We start from the raw sequence: 23119 nt of genomic DNA on the forward strand, positions 1-23119 counted from the left end.
AAGACAGCTTACAAAAATTAAAACAAATCCAATTAAAAACATAGGCGTAAAACACCCAGAAAGTTATAATTAAAATGTAATTAAACAATCTATAGAATTAAAACACAGCAATTAAAAAACACAAAAGAAAAATCAGTAAAACAGCACACTATATGTTGGAGGGAACTGGAAATCACCTGTGACCCCACCCCAGGCTCCCTCTAGAATCACCAGGGATAAGAAGTACTGTGGGGTAAAACGTCCAGGAAGAGGGTAAAAACATTTTTTTTAAAAAAAGCAATGTGGGCCGATAAGGCTATTGGTAGCTGCCAGCCATGATGGCAATGTTGTGCCTCCACTGCTGGAGACAGTCTCCCGCTGAATACCCACTGCTGGGAATCCTAATGCTCACCCAGCCACATCTATTTCCCTTCAAAAAAGAATTCCTCATTTCTGACCTGTCTGTGAAATTTTAGATCCCCTATTTTGGGAATCCCCAGACCCTGAGGATTTGTCCTGATTTTGATGTTGCCAGTGTTTCATAATCTGTGAATCCGTTCCTCACAGCATTTCTTAAATGGAGTGCCTGACTATGCAATTCTTGCGGTCTATTTACAAGTCAGGCAAAAGTCTCTGAGATGGCTTCTTTCCCATCAGTGAGTCCCTGCCTCAGGCAAAAACCTCAGCTCAAAGCAGGTTTTGAAGATACGTCCACCCAAGACCACATCAGGGCACATATCCGCTTGTTCCCCAAAACCCTGTTGCAACAAAGCCAGGAACCAGTTTGGCTACTTAGTTTCCACCCATACACGGTTCAGGCCAAAAGGTGTCAAAAACAGCTCTCAGATAAAGGCCCCTCATTTGCTAGTGAGATTCCCTTTTTCTCCTCCACCATGCGGCTGTTATACTGCTGCTGCGTTCTGCCCCAGAAGCAGCTGCACCCAAGGAAGTAAAAGGGGGGGAAGTCACCAACCCCTTTTAACCTAAGAAGAGAGCTGCTGCTTTTTCTTTTCAGAAAATCAAGCAGGACCTTTCTCTCCCCTGCAGATATCGCAACGATCCAGAACAAGCTCTTCCATCAGATAAGCCGTCTCCACCTCAGAAGTCCTCCAGGTGCAGAAATTGTTCTGGCGCGCTTGGAGAAGCGGCTGTGGTGTGCAAGCAGCAACGTGTTCTAAGATGCCCGTGGAAGGGAGGGGAGGAGCACAGCTGGGGACCCAGGAGAAGGGGAATTTAAAAAGGTGAGCAGACGGAAGCAGATGGAACGCGTCAGACACAGGCGTTTTTGAAGGAGGGGAAGAGATCTGTAGTGCCAGACTCAGGCAACAACATTTGGGATATGGCTTCTAATGAGACCGTAATTCACAAAGGTCCCAGATGTCAGTCCATTTTTCCTTGAGGTAGACACTTTAGTTTATAGCCCAGCTGAGTTGTCAGTCTATGAAATCTGCACATACAGGTGAAGAGTTTGGTGTGACACAAAAGCTTGCCTACTTTCACACTGCTGAGGCACCTGATTCTAAAAGACACCATCTTACCTAGTTTTGCTCTCATTCGTTCTCTGGGGCCAGCAGAGCCCCCACTTCCCTGTTGCACATCTTTTCCGTCAGTCAGCCAAGGACCAGCTTTGCAGGCAGCCCTTCCTGCTCTCTGAATGCCAGCTTGCCAATCTCCCTTCTTTTCTCCTGTTAGCCTGGCCTCTCTCCTCTCACCCCTCCTCTAATAACAGCAGCTCTATTCCCCTGCAATGTTATCTCAGGGTGGAACAACACTTAACTGCTGGAGGCTGTAGGGCTTGCTCTCCCTTTGTCCCTCCTCCTGATCAGGCATGAACAAGCTCACCCCCTCTTGCCTCCCAAGGAACAGAATTCAATTAATCTGCCAGAGAGACACCCACCTCCAAAAAGGCAGCGTGGTGAGAGTGCTCTGTGGGCTAATCGAATCATGCCCATTCAATTAAGCCACCCAGGAAGAATGCATGGAGATCAGCTGAGGCTCGGGGACTGGGAGTTAGGCAATGATTTTGAGAGACAGAGAGAGGAGTGTGTGTTTTATAGACATGCTTTTTTACAGCTAAGATCCCAAGGCAGTGAATAATTCATAAAAGAGAGGGCAGACATGATGTCTACCTAGAAGCAACACTCGTTCACCTACAAATCCTGCCCCCTCATCCTTGGCACAGGGGAACAAGGGTTACTTAGTGGGGAAGGGGAAAGCGCCCTGCACATCCTCAGTGATACTTTCATTCATATTCTGCTTCTCGTGTTCCACAGCTGATTAGAGTTCATTATGGTTTTACGGCTGGTTTTATCATAGGAAATGTCTCTACCTCAGTAGGGTTGGACCAACAGGAGCGTAGTGTTGGATTACCAGTGGAAAATCTACAATTTGAGCGCTGCACGGGAAACTATAGTAGAGACAGTGCTGATGATTCTGGGTTATTGGAGCTAATTCTGTCCTCTCTGACAGAAATGTTTGTCTAGAGTGGCCTTTTCTATTTCTCCTTGCTTCACGCAAAGGACTGTGGGACAGGCACCTCTACTCAGCAAAGAATCAAAGCACTAGTTTATCAACACGGAAACTGCAGCATAAGCCATACAGAAATGGATGGTTCCATCACACCTAGGCTCAATGTAGTCGTGAACTGTTAGTAAACTCCACCTACATACAATTATTTAAAAAGATACAGCTACCTTGCACTTGGTGTGAGAGATATAGATAACAGCCTCTTTAACAGGAGTCAGTACAGAAGCTTCTGTGTTACACAAAACTCTTCATCAACCATCACCACCAAACACTACAAATTCAAATCAGCAATGCAATGCCTTCATGGCAACTTAAACAGCCACATCTCCAAACACCAGAAAGCCAGTGGATCCAACAACTTTCCCCCAGGTGAGATGGTCTAAAATCAGCCCCGAACAGATCATACTCGCATCATGTTCTGAGATTTACCAGAACATCTTTATTTTCTGCCCTGCCTTTCTTCCAGGAGAGCTGATAGTCAAGCCTGAGTGTCTGGTTACAGATCAGGAAGGAGGATTTGACCTGGACTGCCCCCTCCCCTAGCCATCTGCAAGGGACATCCAAAACCTTCCCTGGTGAGTCCCGGACACTCCTGCGGGTCAAAAGGCAGCCGCAGGTGGACGGACAGAAGGCAGCCTTGCCAAATAGGAAGGGGATGAGCCATGGATACATTGGCTGGGCTGGTTTCCCACTTCAAATGGGCCTGCTCAACTTGCAACTTGCTAAGTCAGAGTTCCTCATACTTATTTATGTTAACTGTTCATGTTGTTGAGGAGGCGCTTCTAAAGTTAGCCCAGCCCCAACCACCCATGCCATGGCAGCAGAGCATTCAGAGATCCAGGTGGGCAACCATGCAGAATCTTGATAAATAAAAAGAGTGTGGCCTGCTGCAACAGGCAAAAGATCTGCAAGACACTTTCCCAGACTTGCCAGTACCAGAAGAATAGCCCGGGCCGTCTCAGGTGGGCACATCTGAAAGCACACCTTCACCCACAGGTGCCAGCTCTGGTATGGCAATGGGCAGATGAGGTCCTGCTTAAGAACATAAGAGGAGTCCTGCTGGACCAGGACAACAGTCTATTTAGTCCAGGCAGCATCCTGTCCTCAAGGTGGCCAACCAGTTTTTCCTCCCTTTGGCTTGTGCTCTTAAGAACCTCTGAATGTTAAGCTGCCACAGCGTGCAGAGGCTGAACAACTTTCAGCCCATGTCTGCTCAATTCCTTTGTCCAGCTCCACCATCAGCATTGCTACCTGTTCTACAGTGTACACACTCAAGGTGTCAGGAATATATTCTGCCCCCCCCACCTCCTGTTCTGTTGTCTTGCAGCTAGGTAATAAGGGCATAGCAGCGCTGCAAAGTTTTGTTCCACATGAGCTGGCTGAAAGCTCGGTTCTAAGGTCTTGCAAAGGTTGCTTACTGGACCTTAGAGCTGAGCTATCCAGCCATCCAGGTTGAAGCACAGTTATCTGAATGTTGGAAAATGCACTAAGATACCCCAAAGCATGAAGAGGAGCCAAGTGGCCACTGTGCCTTGATCTAGCAAGCGCTACTGGTTTGGGAAAGGTTACCCTGTTCCAGTGATTTCCACCCTCCTATAAAAAGTTGCATCTGTGTAGAGATTTCGAAAGGAGAGACAGGTGCCCGTTACAAAAAAACAAAAACCCGACTATCCGCGGTCCATAATGCCTGCAGTGTCCCTTCTGTCCTAGTCAGTCCACGCTCACAAGTGGTGATGACTGTGGGGCCAGCACTGAGGCTTGTTCTGCTCTCTGGAGATGCCCCAAGAGATCCTCCACAGTCCTCTCCAATGGGTCAATTAGGTTCAACTTCCTCATCTCCTGCCCTTTGTTTGGGGCCTAACAGTTGCAGCCTCTTCATTAAATTGCCCGCAACCGAAATGCAAACTAATGCATTTCCAGGAAAACCACACCCTACCCTCAACCTTCCTTCTGTAACATGCACAACAAAACACACACACACACACAGAGAGAGAGAGAGAGAGGTGCTTTTCTGCCCAAGGCTGAGAGCTCTTTGTTCTGTTAGGGCTTCTCAGTTTGACCAGATTATTATTTCAGAAACATTTCCAGAGCTTGTCGAGACTGACCCAGAACGACTCCAGAACCAATCAAGCCCCACCAAGACATCTCATCCTGCAGACAGCCCCTCTCACTTTGATCAAACCCCAGGATTCCACCCGTCCTGCAGGTTTCTCACCAAAAGAGAAAACTAAAAAGTGACAGTGCAACCTGGCACAATGCAGAGGAAAGAGTTGCTGGGCTGGTGAATATTTCTAGCAAACTAATTACATGATTGTTATTACTATATTATATTTATTTGTCACTCAATACCCGAAGTTCTCCAAGCGACTTACAGCAACATTAAAAACAAAAACAAAAATATGATAAAAACAATGTCCCCCATACAGTCACAGGAAGCTTTGGCAGTATACTAATAACAGTTTTAAGCATGTAAATGTCTGTGTAGGTGAGCATAACAGCACTGTAAGAATAGGATGCATTGCTCAAATCTGGTATACATGGCAGCGATTCCCTTTGCATTTGACAGTTCCCAGGTGGAAAATCTCACTTTGATGTCATATTTCAGTGGTGCAACTGCTGTTTAGTTCTTGTGGTTATGGTTTTACACAAGTGTTGAATGTGTTCCTTTTGCTAACATATTTCCCATTTTTCTTCCTCCTCTAGTACAACTACCCAAATGCATGGAATTATGGGCAATACTACCTGTCCTATCCAGCCCTACAATGTTCCTCTCCTCTCTCCACCTCACCCCACCCCCCAAACAGTATTTCTACCATGCCCTGAAGCCTACTTTCAGCATCAAGCCAAGTTCAGCCACGAAAGGTGTCTTCTGAACACACATACCGCAAGTGTGGGCAGACTTGAGGCTTGCTGGATCTCCTTTATTTTTTACTAGATTCCACATACCCTCAAGATCTATCAACCAGAACTAGGTGCTAAAGACAGACAGAATTAATGAACCTCTGAGCACATTTTGAGCCTAAGGGCTTATCCAAACGAAGCGGGATAATCCACGGTTTCCATATTCGGTTTGTCATCTGATAGTCCATAGTCCTCACTTTGCCTTTTAGTTCGCTCTTTCCCAATCAACAGCGGATGATTCCCGATTTTAAACAGCAAATCGCATTTTTGCCAGTATTGCAAGGAGTGGATTTAACCCGTAACAGCGCGAGACGTCATTTGGATGACCGCAAAATAATGAACACACATAGCGGGCGTGTCACACATTTTGTAGGCATCTGGATGAGCCCTAAGAATGTGCTTTCAGTATCAGAACCGAGCACAGTTCATGTTCCCTTTGACACCAAAGCCCCCTCCTGGTGAGCTTCCTTCATTTCAGCAGCTTAATTTAGCTGGGAAAAAGTTGATTTGTTGTTCAGCTACTGGGGACTCAGAAACCTTTGCTGCAAGTCAACTGGAGATCTACCAGCAGATCCCAACCTACCTTCTGCCCACCTTCCCCTCTTGAACATGCTGACCACTGCCTTGTTGTTTGTGTTTTTAAAGGGCTCAAGCACTGTGTGGGATCAGCACGGTTTCCTGAGCGTGTTTGTTTGCGGCAGAGACGAGATGTTTTGCAAAATGAAAAGGAAGTCCTTGGGCTCCCGAAGAGGGAGGTGGCGTGGCGGGGTGGGGGGAAGGGGAGAGGCATCTGATCTGGCAAAATCAAAAGGAGGCTTTTCCGTTCAAACTCACCTTTCAAAAGGCATCAGAATCATTCTCCGGCACCTCTCAAACACTTGCTGCTTTGGCACAGACGGGCCTGCCACAGAAAGGGGCAGGGCTTCCTGCTCCTGTTTCCTGCCAAAAACCACCTGCTGATGCTGCAAGACACACCCCGGTTGCCAGATGATTCCATTCTGCCCGCCCACTCTTGTTCTTTTCTGCACTGACAGCCCTGGTTAACAACAATAAAAGGCGACACTTCCTTGCAGCAATCAGAACTGATCACCGGCTTTCTTTCTTTCTCTACTTTCTGGAAGGCTACCTGGTCCCCGAAAGGCTGCTCAACAGGCAGAAGCACAACAGAGGAAGCTTTCTACAGTGGTGATGTGCAAGTCTGGGCAAACAACTTCCACCTGCCACTTTGTAGGCCGGGAGCAAGGACAGAAAGCTCTCGTCACCTTGCAATTTTGCTGAATTTACATGGCGCTCAGCGTGACCTCTAAAAGGCTGGCAGCCTATCTCCCTGAATGCAAAGCTGCATTTCTGATGGGGCCCAGGACACATACAGGAATGCAGAAAGCTGCCTTACCCCAGGCCCAAACAATTTGCTCAGCTAGCCCACGACTATCCTGTTCTCTGATTTGGCAGTGGATCTCCTGGGCCTCAGGAAGAGGGAGATGTTTCTGCTACCTGATGCCCTTTTAACTGGAGATGAAAACAGACTGGGTCTGGCACCCTCTGGGTTCAAAGCTCTGAGCTCGAGTTCCTTCCCAGGAAGCAACTCTTCATGACCGCTGTATGCTATTCTTCGCTTACACCCTTATCAAAACCCCAAAGTGGATTTCCTTTTGCTGGTTTCATGCCCTTGCCAATCCCAGAGGTATTTGAACCCTTCCAGCTTCAAGATATGAGCTAGACGAGGTAGATATTCATTTAACATTTGTAGGGAGGTTAAAAACAAATCAGAATGAAAGCTCAATAAAGACCAGTCACAGTCTCACCTCCTCAAAGGTGATGTGCAAGCAAATCAGGATGAATGCTCACTAATCAGGTCATCTGGAGCAGACCTTAATGGGGATTTAAACCCAAGACTGTAGATGTCTCACAGAGCAACAGAAAGACTAAGTGATGTCTAGAAAATGAAGTTGTTGGTCGCACAGAAACCTTCCTCAAGCAGGTTTTCAAAGCCAATTAAAACATGCGCACAAAAATAACAACATTGGTGGAGAACAATACAATTCTCAACTGGCATTCACACAGTGAAATTTGTTTATTTTTTAAATTGCTTAGTTCATCGCTTTTTGCAAAGATGCCTCAAAGTGACTTACAAAAATATGTAAAATACAAGGCAGTTTACACAAATGTATGTATGGACTGCCTTCAAGTCAATCCCAACTCATGGTGACCCTATGAATAGGGTTTTCAAGAGGCTGAGAGGCAGTGACTGGCCCAAGGTCACCCAGTGAGCTTCATGGCTGTGTGGGGATTCGAACCCTGGTCTCCCAGGTCGTAGTGCAACACCTTGACCACTACACCACAAATATTGAGTGCAAAAGTCGCCTTTTCCCTACAGCACTTAAGCAGCAGAGGTGAAGCAAGAAATAGTCTACAGCAGAAGGAAAGATTATGAAGTGAGTTCATTTGCTAGAAAGATCACACCACATGTGGAAATGTATATTACACACACACATACAAGGTAGCAATACTATCTCTCTCTCCCCACCCCCGTGATGTAGGTCAACAACACCCCAGCTAGGAATCTTAAAGGAACTCAACAGCAAGGCGTAATTGTGTCAGGCACTTTAACCAAGCTATGATGTCTCTCGGTGCAGACTGGAAGATCTTACCAGCTAGGCCTCTATCCGGAAAAGGGCCTAGAACACTTAGGTCAGGACTCTGGGGTCTCACATGCCGCTTTCTGCTATTGCCTTGGCCTGACTTTTGCACAAGGCGAGCTTCCCTTTTATTACACAGAGCAGAGCGCACGCACACACACGTTTCAAGGACCACAGTGGGCTCCAGCATCAGCGAACTCATTTGCACGGTTTGTCAGGGCAGTGTGCATGAAGTTCTCTCGGTGAGAAGATGCCTTTTGCCAAGGAAGGAGCAGGTGTAGGCGATTGCTCAAGCATATTGCAAAAGGTGGGTGGGGGGCACCCAAAAGGAAAACCTCTTGGTGTGAAACACAACCCAGCCCAGGAAACCTGGCACTCGCTTCCTGTGCTCCCAGGGTAGGTGTGAGGGAGCTGAGGGGGGAATCCAGGTGTTCACAGCCATACCAATTTAGGGAAAATGCACAAGGAGAAGATCAAAAGCACTAGTCTACTGGGATGTTCTCCTATACAAGCTGTCTGGGAGCTGCAGGAACATATTTGCATTGGCTGCCTGTAAGTTTCCGAGCTCAATTCAAGGTGCTGGTTTTGACCTATAAAGCCTTACACGGCTTGGGACCACAATACCTGATGGAACACCTCTCCCGATACGAACCCACCTGTACACTACGTTCAAGATCAAAGGCCCTCCTCCGGGTGCCTACTCCAAGGGAAGCTTGGAGGGTGGCAACAAGGGAGAGGGCCTTCTCAGTGGTGGCCCCCAAATTATGGGATGATCTCCCTGATGAGGTGCACCTGGCGCCAACACTGTTATCTTTTCGGTGCCAGGTCAAGACTTTTCTCTTCGCCCAGGCATTTTAGCTAGTGTTTTAAATTGTTTTTATATTGTTTTAAATTTTAAAATTGTGTTTTAAATTGTTTTTAAAATATGTGTTTTAAATTGTATATTTGTTTTAATGTTTTTGATTGCTGTAAACCGCCCAGAGAGCTTCGGCTATGGGGCGCTATACAAGTGCAATAAATAAATAGATAAATAAAATAAAAAGCTGCCTTATACTGAATCAGGCCACTGGGATTATCTAGCTCAGTGTTGCCTACACTGACTGGCAATGCCACTCCAGGCAGGGGACATTCCCAGTCCTACCTGGAGATGCCAGTGGGGGCTGAACCAAGGACCTGCTGCATGAAAAACAGATGCTCTGCCCTTGAGCTACTACGGCTCTTCCCTAAAGGATGTGACAGAATTCCAGTAGACTGAACAGCTCCTGGGATCCTGAGCTGCTAAACACGCAACCAGGATTGTTGTGGGTCTGCCAGATGCAGACGTGCAAATGAGAAAACCTGACTCTCGGAGCTCATCCGCCATGGGCCACTCGCTCTCTGAGCCGCTGGCAGCTAGCTGCCTTGACATCCCTTCACCCGGCGTAGGTGTGTGCCTCCCCAAGACACCCCCCGACAGCTGGGCCTCCGAGAAGCCCCCGAGGGTGTCAGCACTTGCCTGGCGTGGCCGCCGTGGCAGGCGCCACACGAGCCCCGTGCCTTTGCCCTCAGCGGGGAACCGGGAGCTGGGAACCTGCCATCCGCTCCCCATCTGTTGCTGATGATGCTGGCGGGTTTCTGGCAAGAGAAGATGCCCAGAGCAGCAAAAGCAGAACCCGTCTGTCTGCCATGTCTGGTGGTGGGTGCATTTGCAAGTGTGTTTGGAAGCGGGAGGGGGGAAATGGAATAAATCGGAACAGGCAGGCGGCAAGGCAAGCGCAGCAATGGAGCAGAAGGGAGATGCGAGTATTATACCAAAACCCCTTTGGCTCTGAAGTGCTGCTTAGGCTAAACTCACAAGCAGAGCCACCGGGCTGATGGTCAAGACAAGGTGAATCCTTCTGGGGATCAAAACAGCACAAGGAGGGAGGCCTCAGGGGGACACGGAGGCAGCAGAGAACTCCTAGAGGGCAGCAAGAAGATGATGGCGTGGGGGGGGGGGGAAGCAGGGCACGTAGGAAGTGGCAGTATACGGAGTCCATCTAGCTTAGTACTGTCAGCACCGGGTGTGGGGAACCTTTGGCCCTCCCCAGCAAGCCAACAGCGGGGATGATGGGAGCTGTAGTTCAGCAACATCTGGAGGGCCAAAGGTTCCCCGTACCTGATTGGCCACAGGCTCGCCAGGGTTGCAGATGGGCCATTCTCAGCCCTACCTGGAGAGACCAGGGATTGAACCTGAGAGCTTCTCCATGCAAGGCAGGTGCTCTGCCACAGACCTATGGTAAGGCAATATAGGGGACATTCTACTGAGTCAGACCACTGGTCCATCTAGCTCAATACTGTCTGCACTGACAGGCAGTGGCCCTCCGGCACTTCAAACAGGAGTCTCTCCCAACCCTACCTTGGGATTGACCCTGAGGCTTCCTGCATGCAAAGCGGCTGCTCTGCCACTGAGTCAAAGTTTCCTACCACAGAAGCGAACAGATGTCCAGACAAAGTTCATTTATCTCTTGGTGGCCACAAAATATAGAGCTGGGAGTGGCATGAGCGGAGGTTTCGTTGCAAACACCAAGCTGCTTAAGAGGTTATCCCGGAGGCAGTTCTCACATTCACAGAGTGAAAAGATACTGAAGTGTTGCATTACGCCCGTGTAAATTGCTGGTTTGTTTGTGTCACAAAACATCAGGGCAGCATATGGCAACATAAAAAGGGAGAGCCTTTAAAAGTAACACAGAACAATAGTTAAAATGACTGGCTACTCAAGAGACATTTTCAACAACTGCAGAGGTCTGTTAGCATAAAAAAAGGCCTTCAAGAGACACCTGCAAGTCAAAAGTGAGGATAGGATGCCTATCTAATCTCTGCTAGAAACATGTCCCACAGCACGGGCCTGGCAACACTAAATGCCCAACTTATGACTGAAGCTAGCTGGGCCTTTGTAACGCGGGGGACAATGAATGGTGCTCCTCCAGATGATCTCAGTGATTGAGCAGGGATATAAGGGCTCAGGGGGCCCTCAAGTTACCCTGGACCCAAGTTGTTCAGGGTTGTGTACATTAACACAACAGCACTGAACCTGGTCTGGTAGCATATGAGCAGCCAGTGCAGATGTTTCCGCAGAGGTGTCAGATGCTGCCGTCCATCTGCCCCATCAGCAGTTTAGCCACTGAACTCTGCACCAGCTTGAGTTTTGGGTCAGGCCCAAGGGCAGCCCCACACAGAGTGTGCTGCAGTAATCTAGTCTCGTGGTTACCAATACAGTGGCCAAGTGATCCCAATGCAAATACGGAAGAAGCTTAAAAGGCACTCTTGGCCACACAGAGGTCACTTGGGCCTCTATGACAAAGATGTATTCAGGAGTATCCCCAAGCTATGTACCTGCTCCATTAGAGGGAGCGCAATCCCACCCAGAACAGGCAACTCACCTATGTTCTGTATATTATTGGTTGCAATATTTGCACCTGGGAAGGAATTTTTCACGTTGTCTGGGTTACGTTAGAAGAGCCCTTGCTGGATCAGACCAAGGTTCTGTCCAGTCTGGCATCCTGATTCTCAAGATGGCTAATCAGATGTCTTACGGAAGCCCCGATGTCAGGCATCAAGGCAAGAGCCCCCCACTGTTTGCCCCTCACACTCAGTAACACGTATTCAGAAATACACTGCTCTTGGACATGGAGGCTCCATTTAACTACTATGGCTAATAGCTTGTGTTCCTCCCTCCATTATACAATTCCTCCCCTAAGCTCTGTAAGCTAGCGGGGCTTTCCTGAAAATCGTGGGCACAAATCCCAATTGGGTAGTACACCTATATTTTGTTTTACACTCTTCTGTTGCACGTGGCTTGGCTCATGGGCTGGAGTCATCAGGAACAATCAAGCCAATCCCGGGTTCTGAAAATTCATCTGAAGAGGCTGACGGACGGCAAAGTCTTGAAGGCCTTCACCTCCCTTCCAGCCTTAGGGCCCAAATGTGACCCTTGCTCATTTTCTTTCGGCTTCAAGTCCTTTCCTATGAATTATTCTGAAGGGTTTCAAAAGCTGAGCACCAACAATAAGATCTCACACCCAGGATGTGTGTATTTGCATTTTGCAGTTGCATTTCCTCCAGCAGCCGCTAAGAGGCAGCAACCGGCCAGCTGTTGTTTGGCTCACCTACCAAGGCGCCTTGCTACCCATGGAACCAGCTGCTCTGAAGGGCCAGGTGCCTCTTTCCTTTTTCTGCCTGTCACAGGGCCTACGAGAGGCTCACTCTAGGCTGGGAGCCTCTGGACCGAACTCAATGAACGATGCCATTCAAGCAATGAACAACAGTGCAAATGGATTGCAAAAAAGTAAATTGCAGGCACTGGGTCTCAAGAGTGGCAGAAACGGCTGATTCTGTTCTGGTGCACAGACCTGCTCAAATTGCTCCAGTATCAGGAATGGGGTTGCAAGGGAGCCAGAGTCAAGAGAGTGTCCAAATATAGGAGCCGTGCTCCCAATTCCCCATAAGAAGAGCTACCCTGAAGCTTCATTCTGGGACACTTGGCATAGGGACCCCCCACCCTACAAGGCAGACCTGCAGCTCTGCACGGGACAAGCTTCTCCAAGCAGGTAGGCTGTTTTGGGTGGCAGGACATGACTGCAGCAGCACCAGGGGTCTGCAAGCACAGTTGAAAATACCCCCCCTCAATTTGTGATGTGCCAGGTTATGATGTGGAGGGGAGAGGTACCCTGAGTCACCAACTCCACTGAAACTTTCCTCATCTGTGGAGGGGGAAGGGAGAAAGCCAGACCTCACTGGCTCCAAGAAACAACCGTTGGCTACCAAGCCCGGCCAAACTCTAGAGGGTGGTGTCCAATGCTAGTTCCACTCAGAGTGGACTTATTGTTATTAATGAGCATGACTAACCTAGGCCCATTATTTTCAATGGACCTACTCTGAGTAAAACATAGTTGGATACAACGCAGGATCCCCTAGACTCCACTCTTTAACAAAAGAATTTCCCCGCCCCTTTGCAAACATCCTGGCCTCTCACCTTGGCCAGGACCAAGCTAAGCACGGTGCCATTTCATGCAGGTAATAATGGCACAAGCAGCTTTTTTTAAAAAAAGTAATTTGCAGAGTCAGGGGGCCCAATCTGGTGAAGAGGGGCTTTAACCTTTGTGGCCCTGCTGTGGTCCCAAATCCAGACTGGGGGCCCTGTGCTTGCTATTAGTATTGGGGAGTTGGGGGAAGCTCCTATTTGTTCCAAGGCCAGGGGCCCCAATTCAGAGTGAGAGTGAATTAAAGCCCCACCCCACCCCACAATCCTAATGCAGATGTACCCTGCAATGTGTGGATCAAGGAAAATGAGAAGTGAACAAGGCTTAATCTGAAGCAGAACCCAACCCAGGAACCAGCTACAAGTGCCAGGAGACATAAAGGTACACATAAAGGTGTTCTTGCACTTGGGTCCTGCTTGCGGGCTTCCCCCAGGCACCTGGTTGGCCACTGTGAGAACAGGATGCTGGACTAGATGGGCCACTGGCCTGATCCAGCAGGCTCTTCTTATGTTCTTATGTAGAAAAGAGTACCTCTATGCATGCACAGAGTTCATCTACCACACCTCTAAGCTCAGCCATCCCCTGAAACCTAGAAATCAGGGCTTCCGTGCTGAAGAGGATAGCTTAAACAGAGACTTCAATTCTCTCCCTTGATTTTATTTTCAAATTTAGCACTAGGTGAGAGGCTGTGCCAGTTGTGCCAGTTGGCCTTCTGATTTCCTGCCACGCCCAGCACCATCCTAAAACTCTCCCCCCCCCCCGTTCACAAAATATGAAGGGTCAGGCTCTCTGAAGCCCTGGAACCTGAAGGATACACCAATTACTTGGTGGTAGTGGCAGGTGTGCAGGGAGATTTATAGGCTCTCGGAAGGAGCAGCAAGGTAAGCATGCAGCAGGTGGAGGGAGAAGCAGCCCATAAATCAGGGGTGCAAAGGGGAGGGCTGGTGGGAGCTCATCTGCCTGCCTTGCCGTTACCAGCAAGGCCTGCTCACTCAGCAGGAATCGCCCCAGCGAGCACCCACCGGGCGGCTCCCACCTGGCACCCTGGAGAGGTTGCCAGGAGACACAGAGCGTGTGCGGGTTCAGCAGCGCCATTTAAACTCCTGGCTGGCTCGGCGGCGCACAGGCACCTTGAAAGGGCCGTAATGATAGTCAAACACCCTTCAGGGGCTGGCTGCCATTGAACTCAGCCCGCGCCGCCTGCTCAAAAAGCAGCTATTTTGAGCGTATAGGAGCGAAAGCAGCGGAACTAATAATTTATTACCAAGTGCGATTGGCAGAGCTGCTCTCTCTCTTTCTCTCTCTCCCCGGCTCCTAGCAAAAGAGTTCACACAACAACCATCCAAGGGAAATTTATGACAAGCGCAGGGAGGGATGAAGGATAAGCAGGCACAAGTTGTTTCTTCCGCCGCTTGCGGGTGATTAAATCTGGTTCTGAGGCTCAAGGTTGCCAGGAAGAGACACAAATGGAAGCCCTCTGCGCAAATCCTGAGATGTGCATTCACATCATTCACCTCTTCAGGTCAGTTCTGTGAGTGATTGGGGGGGGGGGGATCTGGGATCCACTCCAGCAATGGTGAGCATGGAAGCCAGAGGTGGTGGTATGTCCAGATTAATGATCGCTGTGTAGGTGGCGGGCCGGTGTTACGCAGTGCTTGATAGCAAACGCCAGGATAGCAAACCGCCTGCAGCTGTGTGTGTGTGTACACACACACACACACACACACACTCTCTCTCTCTCTCTCTCTCTCACTCTCTCTCTGAGATGGAGATGCAATGTTGGCCAGTGCGGCCTCTGGGCTCACTGCAAGTGACTGTGTCCCTAGACAGATGATCTAGACAGCTTGCTGGACTAGATGGGTCATTGGTCTGATCCAGGCATTCATCTTAAAACTACTACTACTACTACTACCAAACTACTTTGTGACAAGCAACCTGAATGGGTGTCGCTTCCCTTGGAAAAGGATCTTAATCCTTAGAAAACCACATGCTCCAGGATGAACCTTAAGTGACCCCTTGGTCAAGTTCCCATTGAGCTGGCAAACCCATATCCTCTTCATCCCCGCAAAACCATGCCCCCAACTCAATTGATGGGCCTTCAGCAGCCCCCGACCACAATCGACAACAGTACCAGTCCATTGGTCAAATGCTGTGGTGAGGCGGTCTCCTTGTACACAAGCTGGCCATGAACAGAGAAGCACAGTATTTCTGAGCAAGTGACACACGCTCAGGCCTGTCAAAAGACTTGGTCTGCTGCACCTACAAGTCACTCCTCACAGGCAGCAAAGCATGTAAATGAACCCCTTCCCGGAGATCACAATGGCTGGCGAGACTCTACATTAACTTCAAAAGTTGCTTTTTCCTATCAGCCATAAAACTAATTACCACCCACATGTATTCTTCCCAGCTTGGATCCTAAGTCTAAGCCTTTATCTCTCAGATCCAAAACCAACTCTTCATTCCCGAGACCATCCTAGCTGTCACTTGGATATCAAAGTATGTGTGCGTGTGCGAGAGACTGACTTGTATTAGTTACATTCAGTATTGGTAGATGACATTTGACACAGAAGAGTGCCAAGAGTCGGAGTTCAGGGAAGGACCATAGATCAGTGGTAAGAACAACCGCCTTGTTTGCAGAAGGTCCCCGGTTCAACCCCCAGTGTCTTCAGGTAGGGAAATCACAGACCCTTGCCTGAAACCCTGGAAGAGCTAATGCCAGCACTGAGCTTGATGGATCGGTAGTCTGCTTTGGTACGAGGCAGCTTCCTGTAAGGTATACATTTCAAGATGGCCTCAGGCTAGCCACAGTCTCGTCCACAGATCTGCACGGCGGGAGAAATAACATTGACCTTCCTCACAGGGCTGTTGTGAGGAGTAAAACAAGACAGCAGATGTGAAGCACTCTGAACACTAGAGAGTGTTCCACAAGTGCCAATGCTGATAAAGACGTTGGCGCCAAAGGGCGGCCAGGTCGGGCCCTGGCTTAGGGCCCCTGAAGGGCCCCTTGTTAAGGCAGGAGAGAATAGCATGTCCCTACAGCACATCGCAGGGAGGGAGCTTCCAGGCCGGCCGCCCGTTCTCTTGCTCCACCTACCCCTCTCTTGTCTTGTGCAGCTGCGTGAGCAGGGCTGCCATCAACCAAGATGGCGGCAGAGGCTTCTTTAAGGGACTGATGCCCCTACCGCCATCTTGGTTGATGGCAGGCATGTGTGCGCATGCCGTGTACTGTGCATGTGTGCCATCAAGCAAGATGGCGGCGGCATCAGCCCCTCAGAGAGGCCTCCACCACCATCTTGGTTGATGGTAGCCCTACGCGTGCAGCAGCACAAGACAGGAGTGAGGTATGTGGAACAAGCATTAGCAGTGCACTCGGGACAGGCTGGTCCCCAAGGGCCCAGTCATGCCTGGCACCAGCCCTGACCAACCGCTACCTGAACATTCTGCGCATGCCAGGAACCAAGGCAGAGGTAGAAGGCAGGCATGATCCCCAAGCATCTGAGCCCAGCGTCAGAAGTGTCATCTCAGCAGCTGGGGGAGAGCTCCCCCTCCATGAGCCAAGGCCTTTTGATGCCCAGTTAGGCATTCCTTTGGCAAAGTTACCTTCAAGAGCACAGAACGGGAGACATCTGGGGGAAAGTGGCTCTACTGCTGGAAAGAAAGGGATCCAGGTTGTGAGAAAGCTCTGGATAGAGAAAAAGGCCCCGTCTGCACTCTACATTTAAAGCATTCTTATACTGCTTTAAACAGGCATGGCTTCCCCCAAAGAGCTACAAGGCCCAGAGCAATTTAACAATGACTCTCACCCTCAAAGGAACTCTGGGAATTGTAGCTCTGGGCGAGGGATAGGGGTCTCCTAACAAACTCTCAGTATCCTTAATAAGAGACAGTTCCCAGGATGCTTTGGGGGAAGCCATGACTGTTCAAAGGGGTATCAGAGTTTTAAATGTAAGGTGCAGATGTGGCCTAAGGCACACATTTTTCACTGCCCACCGGGGAGGCTGGTTAAAGAAAAGAAAAAAAGAAAAATCCTCAGCAGACACAACATGAGTAGTCCTAGAAAGTGCAATGACGTTTTAATGGGCCTTGAACGTAACAAGCGGAAATCAAACAGGTAGAGCTCTCCCCCAGATACTGAGACAGAGAAACAGGAAAGACCTTCACTTCTTGATTTTTCCTTGGCACTAATGGCACAGATCCTTTGTCCGTGGCAAAGGGTGCAGCCTGATGTTGGCCGAAAGCCAAGCATAGCATAAAAGTCTACAAAAAGTCCCTGGCTTGTCTGGCCACAACTTACTACTGAAAGTCCTTTGTGGCACAACAGCTGCCTAAAAATCAACACAAATGCAGACTCTTCAATTTGCAGAGGCTTCTGAGATTGCTTCCAAAGCTGAAATAGAGAGCAGGGAATGGCATTTGGTGGTGATGGGGTGGTTGCTGGCTTGTTCGTTTGGATTGTTGTGGCCTTCTGCGCTGGCATCCCTGACTGCACACACAACATCTCTAAGCAGACAACTCAGCACCTTGGGCTCCACCACAAACTGGGCATGTGTGGATGAAGTGGGGAAAGGAATGCCTTGCTGCCTTCTCTTATTATTATTTTTGAAAACCCACAATTCCTGGTGAGCTGGTTCCATCGCTTCCCATCCCTCATTAAAAATATCTGAAGTGCACCTACAGCATGCTTCATTAGCTAATTAATTAGGCGACTGACTGGAGCCCGGAGATCTCATCTCTTGTTGGTCACGTTCTTCCAGGGACGGCCATGCTAGGCTTTTGTGGCTTATTATTTTTTAGGAGCAGGAAGCAGAGAGGAACACCCAAATGAGCTGGCAAGAGGCCGTACCTGGAGGATTCTGTGTTATGCTGGGAAGGGCACCTGGGCCAGGACGCAGCAGAGCTGGGAAGCTGCTGCAACCATCTCCAGACCCCCAATTTTAAATTTAAATCAGCTCCAATGCTACTATGTTACAGCTCCAAATGAAGGCAGGATTCAGAGAACTGGGAGCCACCAGAAAGCTTTGCATGTCTGACAGAGGCCTGGAGCCTTTATCTCTGTAAGAAAGCCTGGGCTTGCTCTCCTTCACTCGATGGGCATGCATATTTCCTGGATTTTACAGTACTGCTTGATGTGCAGTCAAACCACTGATCCAACTAGCCCTGTACTGGCCACTGGCCAAGTTCTCTACTAAGAAACATCTGTTCCACTGGAGATGCCAGCAGCAGAGGCTGCATTGTCCCACCAACCTCAGCCAGCCCCCACCCGCCTGCCTCCTCACTTGCAACAGGTCCAGGATGTGGCACTGAATGTCGGCTTCCTCCTCCTCAGGGCACATCCACACCACCGATTTAAACTGGTTTAATGACCAGTCTCTCTTTCCTAGGGAACTCTGGGAATTGCAGTTCTGTGAGGGGGGATAGGACTCTCCTAACAATTCCCAGCAACCTTAAACTACAGTTCCCAGGATTCTTTGCCGGGTTTGGGGACGACCATGCTTGTTAAAGTGATAAAAAATGTGGATGAGTCCTTAGTCTCAGCGTTGCCCTTGTAGGACTCATCAGAGAGGAGGACAGGGGCAAAACTAGAAGTCGTTGGCTCTGCCTTCACCTGCTGTTGGTCTCCGTGTCTTCTGTGCCACCAGCGGGCACCAGCCAACACTGGATGCTGGGGACTGAACCTGGAATCTTTGGCATGCAAAACGTGCTCCAGAGCACTCCCCATGACCACCAGTTACAGACAGCTACCTCTCCGTGTACTTACAGGTGCCATATAGTAGATTCTCGGGGGAATGACTATCGCATGCCTTGTTGCTTTCTGAATCCACTCCAGGGAACAGACATGTCACAGTGAGGCTGCTGCGGATATCTACAGACCTGCCAACACCATCAGAAAAACTACACTTCCCTGAGCTCCTTAGCTGAGGGGAGAAAGCACATCTGATAGACTTGCTTCAACCTGGTTTACATTTGTGACGCTGGTGCCCTCTTTGATAATTTGATAAGGAGTTGGGTTTTTCTTTGCTGAGGAGGAGGCTAAATCAAGTCTGTCCCCCCCGTGTGAAGAAACAGTGGTGGAAATGCACCAGTCATTTCCCCACAACCAGGAGAAAGTGGGTTATTGAAGCCCCCTCTGCACTATACATTTAAAGCAGCACTACACCACTTTAACACTCATGGCTTCCCCCAAAGCGTCCTAGGAACCACAGAGTTCCTTGGGAAGAGGGACTGACTATTAAAACCACTCTGGGAATTGTAGCCCTGGAAGGGGAAGAGGGGTCTCCAAACAACTCTCAGCACCCTTCACAAACTACAGCTCCCAGGATTCTTTGGAGGAAGCCATGCCTGTTTAAAATGGCATGATGCTGCTTTAAAGGTGTAGGGCAGATGGGACCCAGATCCAGCCTCACTCTGCTGTGCACTGAGCACACTTAATCCTTGAAGGCAAGGGTGTCCTGCAGGCCACACAGAACCTATAAACAGGGCTCAATCTCAGATGCGGCTCACCACCCCGCACAACCCTGTTTTCAGTCACAGAAATTAGCAATGTTAAGCAATGCCTCTGAGCAAGTTTGAATCCCAGAATTCCTTCTTCTGAACACCATCTACTATAAAGGCACGGCGCTGGTGTAACATGTGGGGCATGGGCCACTTTTGGTTCCTCACTCAACCTCAGTTACTTTCTCAAAAGAGACCAGCGTTGGGCTTCACGCTAATCGATGACACACAGTTAGTTGGGCCTGCGTAGGATGAGGACAAGTGGTGCCCCCTCTCTCTCCACTTCCTGCCTAATCCAACAGTGTGAGGCAAGAGAGAAAAAACACTCTTGGAATAATCTCCCTCTTTAGACAGCATTTCAATTAGATAGACTTATCAGAGCAGCTTTAATTGGCTCCTGGTAAGAAGCTTCCTTGGTAGAGATTAACCCAGTAGCTCAGCCTGCCACAAGCGACATCAGGGTGAACATGCCTCACCTCTACATGCCTCTTCATCTTCAGGGTATTGGCGGCTCCCCCCCCCCCCGACTGGCCTGGATGCTGGCCGGAGGAGCGCATACGAGGATGCACATCACTTTGGTGCCCTGCATGGCATACTGCAGTTCTGACACAGACTCACATTGTGGCCTTGGATGAATTATCTCAGGGGCTCAGTTCCCCATGTGAAGAAAATTAAAAACACAGTGTTAGTTGTGTTGGACCATGAAAGGTGACCATGGCTAACAGAGATCAGAGTAAGGAGTTCCGTCTCCACAAATCCATCTCTTGATACTTGCTAAATCAGTCCACAACTTCCTGCACAGCTGATTTATTAATTATTATTATTTGATTTATTTCTCGCCCTTCCTCCCAGAAGGAGCCCAGAGGATTGCACGAACAAACCTATGCAGTGCTTTTTGAGGAACCTTGGTCATTTTGTCTGCCAAAGAGCCTTTGCGCAGCTGCTGTGGAGTCCTTGTACATTGCCAAAAATCGTGGGGCAGGTCCCAAGGTCCATGTTTGTTTCAAGCAACACATACCGGTCCATCCAGTAATTCTTACTATGGCCCTCCGAGTCAGGACTCCCGGAATAGGGAAAACAGATGAGAAGCACAATCTCATAACTCGGGAGATCCTGGGCGCTGATCCTGGGACTTTCTGCAGGCAAAGCAGGAGTCTTACCACTGAGCTATGGGAAGTGCCACTGCTCAGTGACAGGGCACATGCTTGGCATGCAGAAGGGTTGAAGGTTCAATGCCCAACATCTCCAGGTGGAGCTGGGAAAAAGACTCCTGCCTGAAACTCTGGAGAGCTACTGCCAATACTGAGCTAGATGGACCACTGCTCTGGCTCAGTATCAAGGCAGCGCCCTCCGTTCCTATGACCCAACGAGAGCCAACAAGCTGCACAGAACAGCCGAGAGATGCCATGCTCAGCACCACGGTGATTCTGGTGAACCCCATACTCTTTGACACTCTTGCTGAAGGGCCTGCTATGCAACTGGTCAGTCGCTGGAGCCAGAGCTCTATAATGACTGCTCAGTCATCACAGCTCCTGCTGGACAGAGCTCTTGCTGATCCAGGCCTCGAGACTTAGTAGCCTTTGCTTAGTCTTCTTTGCCAGGAACCTAACTCGCTTGCTCAGATCCTGCCAGACTGCACCCACATAAAAAAAGGACACATGTGAACCCAGGGCACACCCTAAAACACTCCAAGTACCCCTGTTTTCCGCAGAAGCTCACCCACCATCACCAACCTTCTCAGCAAGGAGCCACTGACACACTTCTAAAAAAAACCTGGAATGCCGCTTGGAGATCAAGGCATTAAGGGCAGCTCTGGACAACCCGGTGCCCTCTGGATGTTTTGGACTACAACTCCCATCAGCTACACAGGCCAGGAATGATGGGAGTTGTAGTCCAAAACATCTGAAGGGTGCTAGGTTGGCAAAGGCTGTCCCTATTTGTTCTCATGAGCACATGAGGATTTAGATCATTTTTCATGCCTTATAGCTTATCTTCTCCTCAGCATGGACCAATCCAGAGGGAGCAACACGCCAAGGATCTGCAAAGCAGGCAGGCTTGCTTCTACATACAGTGCTGAGGTCTATGCCTGTAGCATTCGGGATCATGGGAAGGGCCATAGCTCAGTGGTAGAGCATCTGCTCTGCATGCAGAAGGTCCCAGGTTCAATCCTGGGCATCTCCAGGTAGGGCTGGGAATGTCCCCTTATCTGAAACCTGAAGAGCTGCTGCCAGTCAGTGTAGACAACACTGATCTAGATGGACCAATGGTCTTGAACTCAGTGTAAGGCAGCTTCCTGCTTAAAGATATAAAAAGAAAGATATAAAAAGAAGAGCCAAACCTTGCTAAGCTTTCGCAGTGTCCTGTTTGGGTGGAAATCAGAGTCTTCTACCCTTGCTGTGCCTCTGGCTGCCCTATTAGCCCATTCAGTTTTTATAGGCTCTTTCATCGATCACTCGGCTGTGGATCATTGATCTGGCAAATGACAACAAGCCGGCTAATAAGAGCCTGTTTTGAGAGCACAACACGAAAAGGAGAGGGAGACAGTGTGCCCAAGCTGGCAAGAACACCACTCTGGGGTATGCGATCACAGCAGTGAAACAGGAGAGAGTGTACATCCGTCACTCCTCTGGAGGCACTAATTCAAGCCAAGGCAGGGGACAGCTGCTATGGCCAAGAGCTAGAGTCAATATGCAGCGTTATCTACACAGCTATATTACTGTTATGACAAGCACTCCATTTTATCTGTGCTATATACCAAAGTGTTTTGTTCTTAACTGGTTTTTATGAAATTATATGGCTGCATTATTCTTCTTCTTGTTTAGACTTTAGACGCTTGTTACCTGAAGGTCTCAAAGCGACTTTCAACACATTAAAAAGATAAATCTAAATACATAATGCCGTAAAACAGAACAAACAACCCCCATAACCTCTTATAAACCACTGAAGAGATTGTTCTTCTATTAAGCAGTATAAAAAGGTTATAAAAAGCATGCTAAGTTTTTCTTGAATTTAAACACCACCACTTGGGACAAAACTTCGTAACTTTTCAGCCTGCTTAAATTTGCCATCCGTGCAGCTTTCAACACCAACTCCCAGAGGGATTTCTTCCCCAATCCTATCCCCTATCCCACCCCATCCCTTTTAAACAATTGTAAGAATTCAGTGGTTGGGTTAGAGCAAAATGGCACTCTCCATTTTGGACAGGGATTGTACCTCTGAATACCATCAGATGCTGAGAGATAAAACAAGGTTTTTTAAAGCTTTTTTAAAAAGATGTTTTTTAAGATGTTTTGCTTTAACATGTTTTTAAAAATGTTTTGTTTTAATATATTTTAAAGTCTGTTTTTACGATGGCTTAGAGCGTTTTTAGTGTTTTTGTTTGCCGCCCTGGGCTCCTACTGGGAGGAAGGGCAGGATATAAATTTAATAAATAAATAGGAAATGTGTTGGTGGGCAAGACAGAGGCATGAGACAGCGGATTTTCAGTGGCAAAGCCTTGTTTATAGAATGCCCCCCTCTCGAATGAGATAAGACAATCCACCACATCAGCTACATTTAGGCAATGGGTGAAAACGTTATTTG

General features: G+C 48.8%; 1 protein-coding gene across 8 annotated transcripts in view; it reads right to left on the reverse strand.

Annotated features, from left to right (window-relative positions):
* The window catches only part of GSE1 (Gse1 coiled-coil protein), a 428843-nt gene that overhangs the window by 69459 nt on the left and 336265 nt on the right, over positions 1-23119 (reverse strand). The window contains exon 1 of one of the 8 annotated variants that reach the window (XM_061594429.1): positions 6241-6314. The exons of the other annotated variants lie outside the window; for them this stretch is intronic. The gene's annotated coding sequence lies outside the window, so the exon portion shown is untranslated. Of the gene's footprint in view, positions 1-6240; positions 6315-23119 lie in introns of those variants that run through there. 8 annotated transcript variants of the gene reach the window in all.

The sequence above is a fragment of the Rhineura floridana genome, chromosome 13 (assembly GCF_030035675.1).
Source record: "Rhineura floridana isolate rRhiFlo1 chromosome 13, rRhiFlo1.hap2, whole genome shotgun sequence".
NCBI lineage: Eukaryota > Metazoa > Chordata > Lepidosauria > Squamata > Rhineuridae > Rhineura > Rhineura floridana.